Source organism: Somniosus microcephalus, chromosome 11 (genome assembly GCF_052327205.1).
Source record: "Somniosus microcephalus isolate GS21.2 chromosome 11, FLI_Smic_1.0, whole genome shotgun sequence".
NCBI lineage: Eukaryota > Metazoa > Chordata > Chondrichthyes > Squaliformes > Somniosidae > Somniosus > Somniosus microcephalus.
In genome coordinates this window covers 40,857,368-40,875,223 of record NC_140997.1, presented here as the reverse complement: position 1 = coordinate 40,875,223, position 17,856 = coordinate 40,857,368, and the positions used below count along the sequence as shown (strand labels likewise).

Below are 17,856 nucleotides of genomic sequence, written 5' to 3'. Positions count from 1 at the left end.
TTGTGTCTGAAGCCGGTGCCTAGGTTGATGCCGGGTGGTCTGTCCGGTTTTATTCTTATTATATTGTTTTTCGCAGCGGTTTGTTACAACTGAGTGGCTTTCTATGCCAGACGTTGGTACAACCAGGATTCAGAGGGTCACAGGTGACGAGAGGAAGGCTGCATTATAAGTACCATCGATATAAGGTTGGTACGTTGCCTTTTGCTGGTGGGCTATTGGTTAGTTTTCAGCATTCTCATCACTGTGGGTCAGGAAAATTTGCATTTTGGATGCCAACTTGACTTAGTTGGTAGCACTCTTGTATTGGAGAAACTTGTGGGTTAGAGACCAAATCCAGAACGATACTTTGGTGAAGCACCAATGGAATGCTGCACTGTTGTCCTTCAATTGAAGGATGTTAAAAATTCAACTGAAAGACCGTACAGCTGGTATTCTGGAAGGTTGAAATTGTAGGGTCAATAGTTCTTCCTCATCCGAACCCATCTTGTGACACTAACGGCACGGCTAAAATGAGTACCATATGTAACACAATCTTCAGGTTTATGACAGTTGTGAAATCAGAATTGCTCAGTTACATTACCCCTTTGTCACAAAAGTCAATCTAACTTTTATATAAACTGTTTGTAACATTTCACTTTCAAGATAAAGGATAATCCTTATCAATGGTCAACAGACACATGCAGTGCTCGACAAAGCTCATGGAAGTACATTTAAAACATCAATAAAAAGGTTGCACTGCTGATGCTGAGTTCCAAAGTGCTAGATTTGTTTTTACTCAACACAGTTCTTAACTCTACTTACTACTGTATATGGGTCTTTTATACTTAGGGAAGATTAGTAGCTCACAGCCATCAAGTTCGAAAATGCATTGCATCCAGTAAAATCAAATATTTTATGAACAAAAACCATTAGACTTAAACATATTACTTAGAATTAAAACTATAATAACCTGTATTAATAAACAATCGCAACAACACAGCTGTAAGCTTTTACTGCCTTGTTCTGTAGATGCCATCAGCATTGCACTTTCCACAAGTGTCAGCAAATCATACAAAATAATTATATGTAATATTTTATGCTGGGGTATTACTGTTTAAAGGTGTGTCAGAATGAGAACATGATTGTGAACAGACAAGAATTTATTCAATAGAAAGATGCAAATATTTCTGTTCATGCCTAATTATTTACAAAAGAATTCTTAGAATCTGGGTTGTCCTGTACGTCACAAATTTCCAAACTCACCACAGCCCTGCCAGTAGCTATTCAATTTAAAATCTGCATCATCATTCTTGGGTAACTTATACGCAGTGGTCCTATATTCACAAAAAGTGACAACAAAATATATTCTCTGAAAGCTTTCAATCAATACAAGTCATTTTAACTTAATTTTCCCTACATTACAGCAGTGACTACATTTCAAAGTACTTCATTGGCTGTAAAGCATTTTGGGATGTCCTGAAGTTGTGAAAGGTGCTATGCAGAAGCAAGTTCTTTCTTTGTATGTTAAACTCTGTAAACACATCTTACAGTTTCATCCACAATCTTTAAATCCTTAGATCACCTCAACTGCCCTGAAAAACATTTCTTACAGTTCAAATCATGTGAATTGTTCTCCCTTTGCCCAAACCCAGTAACTACCAGGACTGCTGGTTTACACTGACTCAATAAGTCAAATTCTCCTTTTTTATTACAGAAGATTCCACGATTACCAGTAGTGTTTTGGGGATCAAATTCCCCAATTCTGTCAATTTTTCTGTGAAAACCATAAATCAGTTGCCTTGGTGATTACCCAAAGGATGAACTGGAGAAAGATATGCCTTCTGTTACATTTAACAAAACAAAAGGAGGGGGGCAAAACTGCCCAGGGATATATGGTTTACAGAAACAGCTGAAAGTTAAACCCACCCCACCACCAGATTAAATCTTTGGTTAAAACAATTGCACCTCTAGTACATAACTACATTGCCAAAATGAACTTCTTTCCAGGAATTGATAAATGTTTTTAAAACTATACAAAAAAAAAGGTTTTAACATATAGGCTTTGATTTTTTTTTTTAATTAAGACAATTGTAGCAGAATGATGGTTTTCAGAGTCACAGTAAACTTGGGCGTTTAGTCGACAGGCCTGCTATTGAAATCATTTAAAACCGCACCTCGTCAGAGTGACAGCTTGGATCCAGAGGGGGACAGCGCAGAGTTATTGGACATAGACATATATATATATAGAAGATAGATAGATAGTGAGAGAGAGGGAGGCTGAAGTCAAGCCAGGGGACAACATCTCCCAACTCTTGTAACTCCCCGGCAGCCTGTAACAAGTGGAAAGTTTCCTTTCTCTCTCTTTAAGAGGGGAGGCTGCCCCGTTTCGAGACGCCAACAAAAACCGATATGAACCCGGGGCGGGCCTGGCTGCTGGTTGAAGCCTGCGCCACCCTCCCAAGCCTGGCTCGTCCGAAAGCCGAGGCTCGTTTCAACCCTCCCAATGGATAAGGGAGAAAGATATGTGTGGGGGAAGAGAGGATCTGCTTCTCTTTACCCCCGCCGGCCAGCCAGCCGGCCGGCCCGCCCGCTATGTTGTTGCTGCCGCCAGGGCCGCCCCCCTCGCCGTTCTCCCTCTTCTCTCCGCGTTAGTTGCTCTTACCTTCATGGCAGCTCCGTCCGTCCGCACGCGCCGGCGACTAGAAGGTTCTGGGCGTTTTCCTTTGGGCTCCGAGGTGACGGCCGAGCGAGCAGAGCTGGAGCTGGAGTTGCTGCAGTCCGCCTGACAACAACATGGCGGAGGCGCGCCACACACCGGCGGAGGAGTGGTCTCAGCCCCATAACACACACACAGAGAAAGAGAAAAACAAGGCAGCAGCATAGAGAGGAGTGAGGATTATACCTCGGGTAATAACCATTCCCTCACACTCTGTCTTCCTTTAAAAAAAAGTAAACAGGAGTAGGCCATTCAGCCCCTCCAGCCTGTTCCACCATTCTATTATAGATCATGGCCTGATCTGTATCTTAACCCCTATCTACCAGCCTTGGTTTCCCTAACCCTGCATACCCTTGTCTAACAAAAATCTCACCAATCTCAGTGCGTCAAGATTTGAACCAGTTACCTCTTTGTTAGAATCCTCCAGCACAGCAAGGAGACCATTCGGTCCATCGTGCCCGTGCTGGCTCTTTGAAAGAGCTATCCAATTAGTCCCACTCACCTGCTCTTTCCCCACAGCCCTGCAAAGTTTTCCTTTTCAAGTGTTTACCCAATTCCCTTTTGAAAGTTACTATTGAATCTGCTTCCACTACCCTTTCAGGCAGTGCATTCCAGATCATCATAACTCGCTGCATTATTTTTTTTCTCATTTCACCTCTGGCTCTTTTGCCAATATCCTTAAATGGATGTCCTCCGTCACTGGTACCATTCTAGTAAATCTCCTCTGTACCCTCTTCATGGCCTTGACATCCTTCCAAAAGTGTGGTGCCCAGAATTGGACACAGTATAAAACAATATTTTCTTTGTTGAACATGTTTGCAGTTGAGTTATTCTCATTCATCCTGTTTTAAATTTTTAAGGATGAATGGAAAGGAAGAGGCCTCTCCTGGTATCTTGAGATTGGTACCCTATGTGGGAAAGATAGTGACCGAAGACAAGGTAGAATAAGAAGGAAAGAACTTGCATTTATATAGCACCTTTCATGATGTCAGGACACCCCCAAAGCACTCTACAGCCACTTAATTACTTTTTGTGGTGTAGACACTGTTGTAATGCAGGAAACTCAGCAGCCAATTTTCACACAACCAGCTCCACAGGCTTTGAATGTAGGTTTTGGTGCAAATTTTCAGGAAATTCCAGTCCTCTGTGTTAGATAAAATATTGGTTTAATAGTATTGTGATAGAAACATCATAGGAAGATGGATATCATAAAATAACAGAGCTACAAAATTTGAGACTTTGTTTTGGTACAAACCAAAATGCACACAGACAATTCAATTAAGTCGGTCCCTTAAAGTTAACGGGGGTGAGAGTCAACTTTGGCATGGGTGCAAAATGGATGGTAGCAGATGGCCGACTGTTATACGCACCACTCAATTTTTCTTTCCATTGAAAGGCAGCCGATCTGCTACTGCCCATTTTGTGCCTCTGCTGGAGATCAATTTCACCCCCAAGATCTTTAGCTTGAAGTCAGAGTCACTTTGAAAAACTTGGAGAGAAGCAATTGTGAAAGAAATTTTAAAAATGAATCAAATTTTAGTTCCAGTCACTGTTGAAAAAGTGAACCATTAATAAAAATTGCCTTAAAGACTTGACTTCATAGTGATGGAATAGTTGAAGAGGAACAAAAGTCTTTCGGGAGACATTTTTGTCCAAAGTAGGTCCCTTTTTATATTAGAAAACAATACTCATACCTGAAATTTCTTTGACTTTTTGAATATCAATTTTGTTGCAGCCATAGAAACTCTTCAGTGTTCCTCTGTGCTAGGCCGCTCTGGTGACATCGATTATGAAGCTTATCCTGGAGTGTCTCCATTGTAACTGGTAGGGAGTGCAACTACAAACCAGTCTGAGAGCTGGTCTAGAGCTGCCTGACTGTAGGAAACCATGCCACATGCTAGTAACACAAGTCCCTCAAGCTAGTTTGAAGTCGCCGCACCTGGTATCTGTAATGGAGCCATTCTGGGATGCTCTCCATAATTGGCATCAATGAAAGAAACATAGAAACATAGAAGATAGGAGTAGGCCATTCGGCCCCTCGAGCCTGCTCCGCCATTCAATGAGATCATGGCTGATCATCCAAATTCAGTACCCTGTCCCTGCCTTCTCCCCATATCCCTTGATCCCTTTAGCCTTAAGAAATATATCCAACTCTTTCTTGAATATATTTAATGAACTGGCCTCTACCACCCTCTGTGGCAGAGAATTCCACAGGTTCACCACTCTCTGGGTGAAGAAATTCCTCCTCATTTCAGTCCTAAATGGCCTACCCCTTATCCTTAGACTATGACCCCTGGTTCTGGACTCCCCGGCCATCAGAAATATCCTTTCTGCATCTAGTCTGTCCAGGCCTGACAGAATTTTATAGGTTTCGATGAGATCCCCTCTCAATCTTCTAAACTCCAGTGAGTATAAGCCCAATCGACACAATCTCTCCTCATACATCATTCCTGCCATCCCAGGTATCAGCCTGGTGAATCTTCGCTGCACACCTTCCATGGCAAGAACGTCCTTCCTCAGGTAAGGCGACCAAAACTGCACACAATACTCAAGGTGTACAAAACTAGTACAAAACTTTGCTCCAATTGGCAGTCACTACTCCTCTTTCTCCTCCCCTCCCAAACAAATGTTGAGGAAAAGAGAACTAAAAAGCACCAGAGAACACAATAGGGACAATGTTGTAATTCTGCACTGTCATTGCGGACTGTCACTGCTTATTGGAAATTCAGGTGAGCTTTCCCGATCAATTGGAAAACTGTGGGCAATGTTTCTCAATTTCCAATATGCACTGCTGTCTGCCAGTTTCCCCACTGACAGGCTGAGATTTTGCTCTCCTCGGTGGGTCCGGGGCGGGCGATGTCGGTGGCCCTGCTGCTGGCTCCATCCCACTGTCTAAAATGAATTTACATTGATAGGGCTTGTTAAGCCCGCCCAGCGCATTTACCGGCCCAATTAGAGAAAGCAGTTCTGGTGACGTCATTCATGACGCGTCATCAGCCGGTTTCCTTAAAGGTAAAGAAGCCATGTGAAGATACAGCATAAGAAAATAACAATAAATTGTAAAGCAAATAGGACTGCTGAAGAGAATATGATGCAAACAAAACTTGTTATATTGCAGTATTTGTGTAAAATCACATCTACATAGTAATATAGTCATGAATATTGGTTGACGTACGTACAGGACCTGCCATTTATTGTTGCATACAATGACTATACAATATACTAATTTGATTCCAGATTCTGGTGTTTTAATACTAACAAACCCCCCAACAAAATGGTGTAAAATCTAATTTGTTTTTCAGTGTAAACCATAATAGTAAAATAGTGCTGCATATGAGAAATACAACCTGTTAAATGGAAAGAAAGACATTTTTTGTGGAGCGAGGCAATGAATGAAAAGTAGTAAGCCTGACACTACCCAGTAAAGGAAGGAAACGAGAAGTCTTATTATAGGGAGTAAAATGAAAAAGTATTAATGAACAAATTAACTGAGGCAACAGAGAAACAGGAAAAGACATATATTAAAATGGTGATGCAATTGAGCTCACGAGAGCCCAAGTCAAATTAAAAGTATTTCTCATTTATTTTAATGTAATAAATTCTTCGAAATACAAAAACTGCATTTCTTAATTTGCCTCATCAGTAAAAATTCAATAGATATTAAACCATTACTAATAATGTTCAGCCAATGTATTATATGTTAAAAATGCTGAGTGTGTCACAACATTCCATCTCAAACCTCCTGTTAGGCTTTATCAAAGGGAAAACATTTTAAAGGTGTCAACATTTACCTGCAGTACCTGTTATGCCTGAAGGTGGCATTGTGATTGGCATTTACAGTGTTAAATACCTGTCATGTACCATTAGGGCAACACCCTCCACTGACGCTGTTTTGTAACAATGAGACTCCCCATCTAGTTCAAGTACACAGACAGTGGTTTTGAGATTATGCCAAAGTATTGTAGGCAGTCGTTTTGGAATCGTTTGTCCTTCTCCAGTATTGGCAACTCTTGCGAATCCATCACGAGAGCCACGATATCTGAGTCAAATAAAGTATCACATGCGATCGAACTCCTAAATCTCTGGATTTTTTTGGATTCGCGCCAAATGCCGTCAATTTGCGAGTACGTGAAAAAATATGCCAATTTGTGTATATGTGAGAAATTCGCTACCATCATTGAAAGGCAGCACCATCTCCTGGGAGGCAACTGAAAAGACTGATTCCAACTGCCTACCCTTTCAAGCCAGAGCCTCCGGATTGCATTAGGGAGACTGTTGCCATCTCTAGGGTGCTTAGAAGCTGGTTCCAGATCCTCTGGCTTCAACCTGTATTTTTCTCTTTTTTTTCCCTAGTCTGCCTGCTTTGACCGAGATGATGTTGCGCTGAAGAACTTTGCCAAGTTTTTCCAGGATCAGTCCCATGGGGAGCGAGAACATGCGGAGAAACTGATGAAATTCCAGAACCCACGCAGGAGCTGTGTCATTCTTCAGGATATTTCGGTTAATGGAAGAAATGGCTTCATGGCCCCAGTACATCTTCCTGACTCTCTCTGTCTGTTCAGTGTTTGTTTTTTACTTGTGGTCTAATCTAACCCCTTCCCTAGAAACCTGACCGAGATGAGTGGAGCAATGGTCTTGAAGCAATGAGGTGCACCCTTCACTAGGGTAATAATAGTAGGGGATTTCAACTTCCCCAATATTAACTGGGATAGTCAGAGTGTGAAAGGCTTAGAGGGTGCGGAATTCTTAAAGTGCATCCAGGAGAGCTTTTTGAGCCAGCATGTAGAAAGTCCTACAAGAGAGGGGGCGGTACTGGACCTAATTCTAGGGAATGTAGCCGGGCAAGTGGTAGAAGTGTCAGTAGGAGAGCATTTTGGTGACAGTGACCATAATTTGGTGAGATTTAAGGTAATCATGGAAAAGGACAAAGATGGACTGGAAATAAAGGTTCTAAATTGGGGGAAGGCCGATTTTAATATGATAAGGCAGGATCTGGCCAAAGTGGACTGTGATCAGCTACTTGTAGGAAAATCCACATCAGAGCAGTGGGAGTTTTTCAGAAAGGAAATAGAGAGAGTACAACGCCAACATGTTCCCATAAAGGTCAAGGGTGGGACCAACAAACCCAGGGAACCCTGGATGTCAAGGGATATACAAGAATGGATTAGGAAAAAAGGGGAGGCTTTTGGCAGATACAAAGGACTAAAAACAGTGGAAGCCCTAGAGGAGTATAGAAAGTGCAGGGGGGTACTTAAAAAATAAATTAGGAGAGCGAAGAGGGGGCATGAAAAAACACTGGAGGGCAAAATAAAGGAAAATCCCAAGTTGTTTTATAAGTATATTCTTCTTAGGCAGTCCCTCGGAACCGAGGATGAATTACTTCCACATTAAAAATGAGTTCTCAGGTGACTGATGCGTCCAATGCGGGACCTACAGTCTCTGTCACAGGTGGGGCAGACAGTGGTTGAAGGGGCGGGTGGGTGGGGTGCTTGGGTTGACATGCGCTACTTGCGCTTGGCTTCCGCTTGCTCCTGGCGAAGAGACTTGAAGTGTTCGGCGCCTTCTCGGATGCTTCTTCTCCAGTTTGTGTGGTCTTGGGCCAGGGATTTCCAGGTGTCAGTGGGGATGTTGCACTTTTTCAAGGAGACTTTGAGGGTGTCCTTGAAGTGTTTCCTCTGCCCACCTGAGGCTCTCTTGCCATGCCGGAGCTCCGAGTAGAGCGCTTGTTTTGGGAGTCTTGTATCGGGCATGCAGACGATGTGACCCGTCCATCGGAGCTGATCGAGCATGATCAAAGCTTCAATGCTGGGGATGTTGGCCTGAGTGAGTGCCTCTGCAGGGATTCCATCTGCTCCTGAGGCCTTGTTGTTCTTCAGTTGTCATAAGTATATTAAGGGCAAGAGGATAACCAGGGAAAGAGTAGGGCCCATTAGGGACCAAAGTGGCAATCTGTGTGTAGAACCGGAAGATGTAGGTGAGGTTTGAAATGAATATTTTGCAGCTGTGTTCACTATGAAGAAGGACGATGTAGGCATAGAAATCAGGCAGGGGGATTGTGATATACTTGAACAAATTAGTATTGAGAGGGAGGAGGTACTAGCGGTTTTAGCGGGCTTAAAAGTGGATAAATCCCCAGGCCCTGATGAGATGTATCCCTGGCTGCTGTGTGAGGCAATGGTGGAGATTGCAGGGGCTCTGACACAAATTTTCAGAACCTCTCTGGCCACAGGGGAGGTGCCAGAGGACTGGAGAACAGCTAATGTAGTAACATTATTCAAGAAGGGTCGTAGGGATAAACCAGGGAATTACAGGCCAGTGAGCCTAAAATCAGTGGTAGGGAAATTATTGGAAAAAATTCTGAGGGACAGAATTAGTCTCCACTTGGAGAGGCAAGGATTAATCAAGGATAGTCAGCATGGCTTTGTTCGGGGGAGATCATGTCTAACCAATTTGATTGAATTGTTTGAGGGGTGACTAGGTGTGTGGATGAGGGTAGTGCAGTTGATGTAGTCTACATGGATTTCAGGAAGGCGTTTGACAAGGTCCCACATGGGAGACTGGTCAAGAAGGTAAGAGCCCATGGGATCCAGGGCAATTTGGCACATTGGATCCAAAATTGGCTTAGTGGCAGGAGGCAGAGGGTGATGGTCGAAGGTTGTTTTTGTGACTGGAAGCCTGTGTCTAGTGGTGTACCGCAGGGATCGGTGCTGGGTCCTTTGCTGTTTGTAGTGTACATTAATGATTTAGATATGAATGTAGGAGGTATGATCAGCAAGTTCGCAGATGACACGAAAATTGGTGGAGTGGTAAATAGCGAGGAGGGAAGCCTCAGGCTACAGGACGATATGGACGGGTTGGTTAGATGGGCAGAACAGTGGCAAATGGAATTTAACCCTGAAAAGTGTGAGGTGATGCATTTTGGGAGGATTAACAAGGCAAGGGAATACACAATGAATGGCAGGACCCTAGGAAGGACAGAGGATCAGAGGGACCTTGGTGTGCTTGTACATGGATCCCTGAAGGCAGCAGGACAGGTAGATAAGGTGGTTAAAAAGTCATATGGGATACTTGCCTTCATTAGCCGAGGCATAGAATATAAGAGCAGGGAGGTTATGATGGAGCTGTATAAAACGCTAGTTAGGCCACAGCTGGAATACTGTGTGCAGTTCTGGCTGCCACACTATAGGAAGGATGTGATTGCATTGGAGAGGGTGCAGAGGAGATTGACCAGGATGTTACCTGGTGTAAGAAATAGCTGTTAGATTCAAAAATGGGTTTTAATTATTAGAACAGAGACTGACAACATGCAGCTGGGAACAGATAGCAGAAATGCCAGCAAGGTCGAATATCAAGCATCAAAAGACAAATAGAAGTGATAAGGGAATCGTAAAATGCAAAACAACACAGGGTGGTGGGATAAAAGACAAAAATGGAGCCGAAAAGTCATAAAATGTCCTTAAATAAACATAACAAAACATTCCTCAGAAAGATAAGAGGGAGGCCTCCTACCTCCACCTGGATCATGACCCCACTACTGAACATCAAACCACCGTTTCCAAGACTGTCACTGACCTCATCTCCTCTGGAGATCTTCCCCCCACGCCCACCAACCTCATAGTTCCCCAACCGCGCACAGCCCGCTCCTACCTCCTTCCCAAGATCCACAAACAGGACTGCCCTGGTAGACCCATCATTTCAGCCTGTTCTTGCCCCACGGAACTTATCTCTTCCTATCTCGACTCTCTTTTCTCCCCTTCTCCAGTCTCTTCCCACCTACATCCAGGACTCTTCTGACGCCCTCCGCCACTTTAACAGTTTCCAGTTTCCTGGCCCCAACCGCCTCCTTTTCACCATGGATGTACAATCCCTCTACACCTCCATCCCCCACCAGGATGGCCTGAGGGCGCTCCGCTTCTTCCTTGAACAGAGGCCCAACCAGTCCCCATCCACCACCACTCTCCTCCGCCTGGCTGAACTTGTTCTCACATTGAACAACTTCTCCTTTGACTCCACTCATTTCCTCCAAATTAAAGGTGTTGCTATGGGTACCCGCATGGGTCCTAGCTATACCTGCCTTTTCGTGGGATATGTGGAACACTCTTTGTTCCAGTCCTACTCGGGTCCCCTCCCTCACCTCTTTTTCCGGTACATTGATGACTGTATCGGTGTCGTTTCCTGCTCTCGCCCTGAACTAGACCATTTCATTCACTTTGCCTCCAATTTCCACCCTTCCCTCACCTTCACATGGTCCATCTCCGACTCTTCCCTTCCCTTCCTCGACTTCTCCGTCTCCATCTCTGGGGATAGGTTATTGACCAACATTCACTACAAGCCCACTGACTCCCACAGCTACCTGGACTACACTTCCTCCCACCCCGCCTCTTGTAAGGACTCTATTCCATTCTCCCAGTATCTCCGTCTCCGCTGCATCTGCTCTGACGAAGCCACCTTCCATACCAGTGCTTCCGACATGTCTTCCTTTTTCCTCAACCGAGGATTCCCCTCTACCGTGGTTGACATGGCCCTCGACCGGGTCCGTTCTATCTCCTGCACTTCTGCCCTCACCTCTGCCCCTCCCTCCTGGAACCATGATAGGGTTCCCCTTGTCCTCACCTTTCACCCCACCAGCCTCCACATTCAACGGATCATCCTCCGCCATTTCCACCACCTCCAGCGTGATCCCACCACCAAACGCATCTTCCCCTCCCCTCTCCTTTCAGCATTCCGTAGGGACCGCTCCCTCCGAGGCACCCTAGTCCACTCCTCTATCACCCCCAGCACCCCTTCCCCTTCGCCCGGCACTTTCCCGTGCAAGCGCAGGAGATGCAACACCTGCCCATATACCTCCCCCCTTCCCACTGTCCGGGGCCCCAAACACCCCTTCCAGGTGAAACAGCGATTTACTTGTACTTCTTGCAATCTAGTATACTGTATTCGCTGCTCACGATGCGGTCTCCTCTACATTGGGGAGACCAAATGCAGATTGGGTGACTGCTTTGCGGAACACCTCCGTTCAGTCCGTAAGGGTGACCCCGAGCTTCCGGTCGCCTGTCATTTCAATTCACCGCCCCATTCCCACTCAGACCTCACCGTCTGCGGCCTCTTGCATTGTTCCACGGAAGCTCAGCGTAAACTCGAGGAACAGCACCTCATCTTCCGATTAGGCACTTTACAGCCTTCCAGACTCAATATCGAGTTCAACAATTTCAGATCATAACCTCGGCCCCTATTATATTTTTATATTTTTTATCCACACTTTTGGTTTGTGCCTTTTCCTTTTTTCTCCCTCTCCCCCACATGGCAGCTGTCTTTCACTCTGCCAGCGCATTTCACACTTCATCTAGAGCTATTGTTTGTGTCTTTACCTGTCCTATTACTATCTCGTCTCATCTTGAATATCTCTTAATGTCTCTTGTTTCATCCCCTCCCCCATTTCCCAGCCCCCAAACTGCCTTTTTAATCCGTTTCATTTCCTGCCTTTTTTTCTCAGTTCTGTAGAAGGGTTTCGACCCGAAACATTGACTCTGTTTCTCTCTCCACGGATGTTGCCTGGCCTGCTGAGTTTTTCCAGCGTTTTCTGTTGTTATTTAAGAGGGAGGCCTTGTCAGTCATGCAGAAAGGGACAGCGAGGGATGCCTTCCCGCTTCACAATTGGACAATAGGATGGGGAATCAAATGATTGACAGCAGGTGATTACCAGCCCACCGAAATAACTATAAATATAGGCGACCGCGAGGGGAAATCAGGCAGTCAGGGGCGAAGGCTTCTCCAAGGTGGCTACGGCCTAACACCTTGGTCACGTTTAGCCTTTGAGGTGGCTGATGGCCTCACACCTCCAACAGCTTGAGAGATGACCCAACGGAAGTGACCACTGCAGCAGACTGCAGGAATCCACCCAATCTGAGACCATCGTACTGCCTCCCCATCCGGCCGGTCGTGGCATTCCGATTCGGGAGTCATAGATCGCTCCTACTGTCACGGGTTGTATGTCTATTACACTCAGCTTAAACCATATGTAATATCTGATTATGCTTTAAAACTGTAGCTCTTTAATAAAAGCCTTGCAACTTCTAAAACACTGTTGGGTAATCTGTGTGTGAGCCTGTAATCCTGATCTTACACTGAGCTGGAGCACTTCAGCTATGAAGAGAGACTGGACAGGCTGGGGTTGTTTTCCTTAGAGCAGAGAAGGCTGAGGGGGGACCTGATTGAGGTGTACAAAATTATGAGGGGCATAGATAGGGTAGATAGGAACTTTTCCCCTTAGTAGAGGGGCCAATAACCAGGGAGCATAGTTTCAAGATAAGGGGCAAGAGGGTTAGAGGGGATTTGAGGAAAAACTTTTTCACCCAGAGGGTGGTTGGAATCTGGAACTCACTGCCTGAAAGGGTGGTAGAGGCAGGAACCCTCATAACATTCAAGAAGCATTTAGATGAGCATTTAAATTAAAAGGTAAGACAGTTGAAATGCAATGGTGGACATTTAAGGAGATATTTCATAACTCTTAACAGAAATATATTCCAGTGAGAAAGAAAGATTTTAAGAGAAGGGAGCACTATCCATGGCTAACTAAGGAAGTAAAGGATGGTATCAAATTGAAAATGAAGGCATACAATGTTGCCAAGATTGGTGGGAGGCCAGAGGATTGGGAAATTTTTAAAGACCAGCATAGAAACATAGAAGATAGGAGCAGGAGTAGGCCATTCGGCCCCTTGAGCCTGCTCCGCCATTCAATGAGACCATGGCTGATCATCCAAATTCAGTACCCTGTTCTTGCCTTCTCTCCATATCCCTTGATCCCTTTAGCCTTAAGAAATATATCCAACTCCTTGAATATATTTAGTGAATTGGCCTCTACTGCCTTTTTTGGCAGAGAATTCCACAGGTTCACCACTGTCTGGGTGAAGAAATTCCTCCTCATCTCTGTCCTAAATGGCTTACCCCTTATTCTTAGACTGTGACCCCTGGTTCTGGACTCCCCGACGATCGGGATCATCCTTCCAGCATCTAGTCTGTCTAGTCTTGTTAGAATTTTATAAGTTTCGATGAGATCCCCTCTCATTCTTCTAAACTCCAGCGAGTACAAGCCCAATCGACCCAATCTCTCCTCATACGTCATTCCTGCCATCCCAGGTATCAGCCTGGTGAATCTTCGCTGCACTCCTTCCATGGCAAGAACATCCTTCCTCAGATAAGGCGACCAAAACTGCACACAATACTCAAGATGTGGCCTCACCAAGGCCCTGTACAACTGCAGCAAGACATCCTTGTGCCTGTACTCAAACCCTCTCGCTACGAAGGCCAACATACCATTTGCCTTCTTAACCGCCTGCTGCACCTGCATGCTTACTTTCAGCGACTGGTGCACAAGGACGCCCAGGTCTCGTTGCACTTCCCCTTCTCCCAATCTATTGCCATTTAGATAATAATCTGCCTTCCTGTTTTTGACACCAAACTGGATAACCTCGCATTTATCCACGTTATATTGCATCTGCCATGCTTCTGCCCAATCACCCAACCTGTCCAAATCATACTGAAATTTCTCGGCATCCTCCCCACAGCACACACGCCCACCCAGCTTTGTGTCGTCTGCAAACTTGGAGATATTACATCTAGTTCCCTCGTCCAGATCATTAATATATATTGTGAATAGCTGGGGTCCAAGGACCGATCCCTGCGGTACACCACTAGTCACTGCCTGCCACTCGGAAAAAGAGCCGTTTATTCCAACTCTTTGCTTTCTGTCTGCCAACCAGTTCTCTATCCAAGTCAATACCTTGCCCCCAATCCCATGTGCCTTAATTTTACATGCTAATCTCTTATGTGGGACCTTATCGAAAGCCTTTTGAAAATCCAAATACACCACATCCACTGGTTCTCCCTTATCTATTTTACCAGTTACATCCTCAAAAAATTCCAGTAGATTAGTCAAGCACGATTTACCTTTTGTAAATCCATGTTGACTTTGTCCGATCCTGTCACTGTTTTCCAAGTGCTCAGCTATTACATCCTTTATAATGGACTCTAGCATTTTCCCCACTACCGATGTCAGGCTTACCGGTCTGTAATTCCCCGTTTTCTCTCTACCACCCTTTTTGAACATGATGTCATTTGATGACGCGTCATCAGCCGGTTTCCTTAAAGGGTGCGGTAAACCACTGTTAACCTGTATATGCCTGTGTGGTAAACCACTGTTAACCCTGTACAAGTCCAGGCATGTCTCAGCCCCTGGCTCCACCCCTAAGCCCGGGTATAAAGGTGACTCACCACCCTTCCCCCGGGAGCTCTTAGGATGGATTCACTAGCAGAGGCATGCTCTAGTTCTTAGTCAATAAAAGCCTACTTCAAATAAGTCCATTTCGTAGTCTTTGGTATTGTTGATAGCGCATCAATTTTATTGACTAATTTTCAACATGGAGCAAATCTTGAAGCCGGAACGTTTAGACCTGGATCTTCAAGCAGCAGATGCAGCCAATAACTTTGAACACTGGCTGAGCTGTTTCGAAGCCTTCCTGGAGGCCTCCAGCACTACTGTCACTACAGATGACGCGAAACGGCTTGTCTTGAGCTCACGGGTGAGCCACCAAGTCTACTCGATCATCCGAGACGCCACTACTTACGCGGCCGCCATCGCGACGCTAAAGGAACAATACGTGAGGCCTGTTAACGAGGTCTACGCCAGACACCTCCTGGCTACCCGAAAACAGCGCCCCGGGGAATCGGGCGCTGAATATTTACTGGCACTGGGAGTCCTCGGCCGGGACTGTAATTGCAAAGCGGTGACGGCCAAGGAATGCACGGAAGACCTGATCCGAGACGCCTACGTAGCCGGCATCAGGTCCAACTATACTCGGCAGAGGCTGCTGGAACAGAGGAGGCTCGACCTGCAGAAGACGGTGGCCCTCGCTAACTCTTTAGACGTGGCCCTCCAGAACATGGACGCCTACCCCCCTGACCGGATGGCCACGTGGATGCCACGGGAGCAGCCATCTTGGGACCCGGTAAGGCCACAAGCCGCCAGCAGCCCAACTACAGCTGCAATGACCAGAGGCCAGAAATGCTACTTCTGTGGCCAGGCCAAGCACCCCAGACAGCAATGCCCAGCAAAGGACGCGACCTGCTCCAAATGCGGCAAGAAAGGTCACTATGCGAGAGTGTGCAAGGCGAAATCAACCCCCAATTCCAGCAGCGCCGCGTGTGAACCGTACAGGCCACCATTTTGGACCCCACCAACCACGTGTGAGCCGTGCGGGCTGCCATTTTGGACACCACCAGCCGAGGGGGAGCCGCCATCTTGGACACCATCTCGGGACCAGGCCCTCGGCGCGGGCGAATACTACAGCGACCCACCGACCTCGACGATGGCCTCCATCACCCTGGACCAATCTAGGCCCCATCAACTAGCCAGGTCCATGATGAACGTAAAGGTAAATGGCCATGCCACAAATTGCCTTTTCGACTGCGGAAGCACGGAGAGCTTCATCCACCCCGACACGGTGCGACGCTACTCCCTATCGGTTATGCGCACACGCCACCAGGTCTTTATGGCCTCAAAGTCCCATACGGCGGACGTCGGTGGCTACTGTGTAGCGACTCTGACAGTGAACGGCGTGGAGTACAGAGAGTTTAAATTCCTCGTCCTGCCACAGCTCTGCGCTCCCGTACTGCTAGGATTAGACTTCCAGTGCCATCTGGAGAGCGTCACGATGGCATATGGCAGGCCCCTGCCCCCACTTACAGTCTGCAGCCAGCAGAATTTAAACACGGCGCCGCGCAAAGTATGCAGCCTGTCCACCCTGAAGGTCAAACCCCCCCCGTTGTTCGCTAACCTCGCCAAAGACTGCAAGCCAATTGCTACTAAAAGCAGGTGGTACAGTGCCGGGGATAGGAGCTTTATTAAATCAGAAGTACAAAGACTCCTGAGGGAAGGGATTATCGAGGGCAGCACCAGCCCATGGCGAGCCCAAGTGGTGGTAGTAAAGACCGGCGAAAAACAGCGCCTGGTTATTGATTACAGCCAGACGATCAATCGATACACGCAATTAGACGCATACCCACTTCCCCGCATATCTGACATGGTCAACCAGATAGCACAATACCGGGTATTCTCGACGATTGATCTGAAGTCGGCATACCACCAGCTCCCCATCAGGCCTGAGGACCGCCAGTACACGGCCTTCGAGGCTGACAGTCGCCTCTACCACTTCCTCCGAGTCCCCTTCGGCGTCACCAACGGGGTCTCGGTCTTCCAAAGGGAGATGGACCGGATGGTTGACCAGAACGCGCTGCAGGCCACCTTCCCCTATCTAGACAACGTCACCATCTGCGGCCATGACCGGCAGGACCACGACGCCAACCTAGAAAAATTCCTCCGTACGGCCCAACGGCTGAATCTGACATACAACAGAGAAAAATGTATGTTCCGCACCGCGCGCCTCGCTATTCTTGGCTGCGTGGTGGAAAACGGAGTCATCAGCCCCGACCCCGACCGAATGCGCCCCCTCCTGGAACTACCCCCCCCCCCACTGCCTAAAAGCCCTGAAGAGATGCCTAGGGTTCTTCTCTTACTACGCCCAGTGGGTGCCCAACTATGCGGACAAAGCCCGGCCCCTCATCAAGTCAACCTCCTTCCCCCTGATGGCAGAGGCCCGTGCGGCCTTCACCCCCATAAAAGAGGACATTGCGAAGGCCACAATGCACGCAGTGGATGAGTCCATCCCTTTCCAAGTGGAGAGCGATGCATCCGACTTCGCCCTAGCCGCAACCCTTAGCCAGGCGGGGAGACCCGTGGCCTTCTATTCACGGACCCTCCAGGGCCCCGAAATTCGACACTCCTCAGTTGAGAAGGAGGCCTAGGCGATAGTGGAGGCTGTACGGCACTGGAGGCATTACCTGGCCGGTAAACGTTTCACCCTGCTCACTGACCAACGGTCAGTAGCATTTATGTTTAACAACAGACAAAGGGGGAAAATCAAAAATGATAAGATATTGCGGTGGAGGATCGAGTTATCCACCTACAACTACGATATCTTATACCGGCCCGGGAAACTTAATGAGCCCCCAGACGCCCTATCCCGTGGGACATGTGCCAACGCACAAGTCGATAGGCTACGAACCCTCCACAATGATCTCTGCCACCCGGGGGTCACCAGGTTCTTCCA

General features: G+C 46.8%; 1 protein-coding gene across 4 annotated transcripts in view; it reads right to left on the bottom strand.

The window, feature by feature from the left end:
* The window catches only part of epn2 (epsin 2), a 95,031-nt gene extending 92,302 nt beyond the window's left edge, over positions 1–2,729 (bottom strand). For 2 of the 4 annotated variants that reach the window (XM_086000538.1, XM_086000541.1), the window contains exon 1: positions 2,642–2,729. The gene's annotated coding sequence lies outside the window, so the exon portion shown is untranslated. Of the gene's footprint in view, positions 1–1,242; positions 1,386–2,641 lie in introns of those variants that run through there. The other 2 variants (XM_086000540.1, XM_086000539.1) reach the window with 2 other exon arrangements.
* Between the last annotated feature and the right edge of the window lie 15,127 nt (positions 2,730–17,856).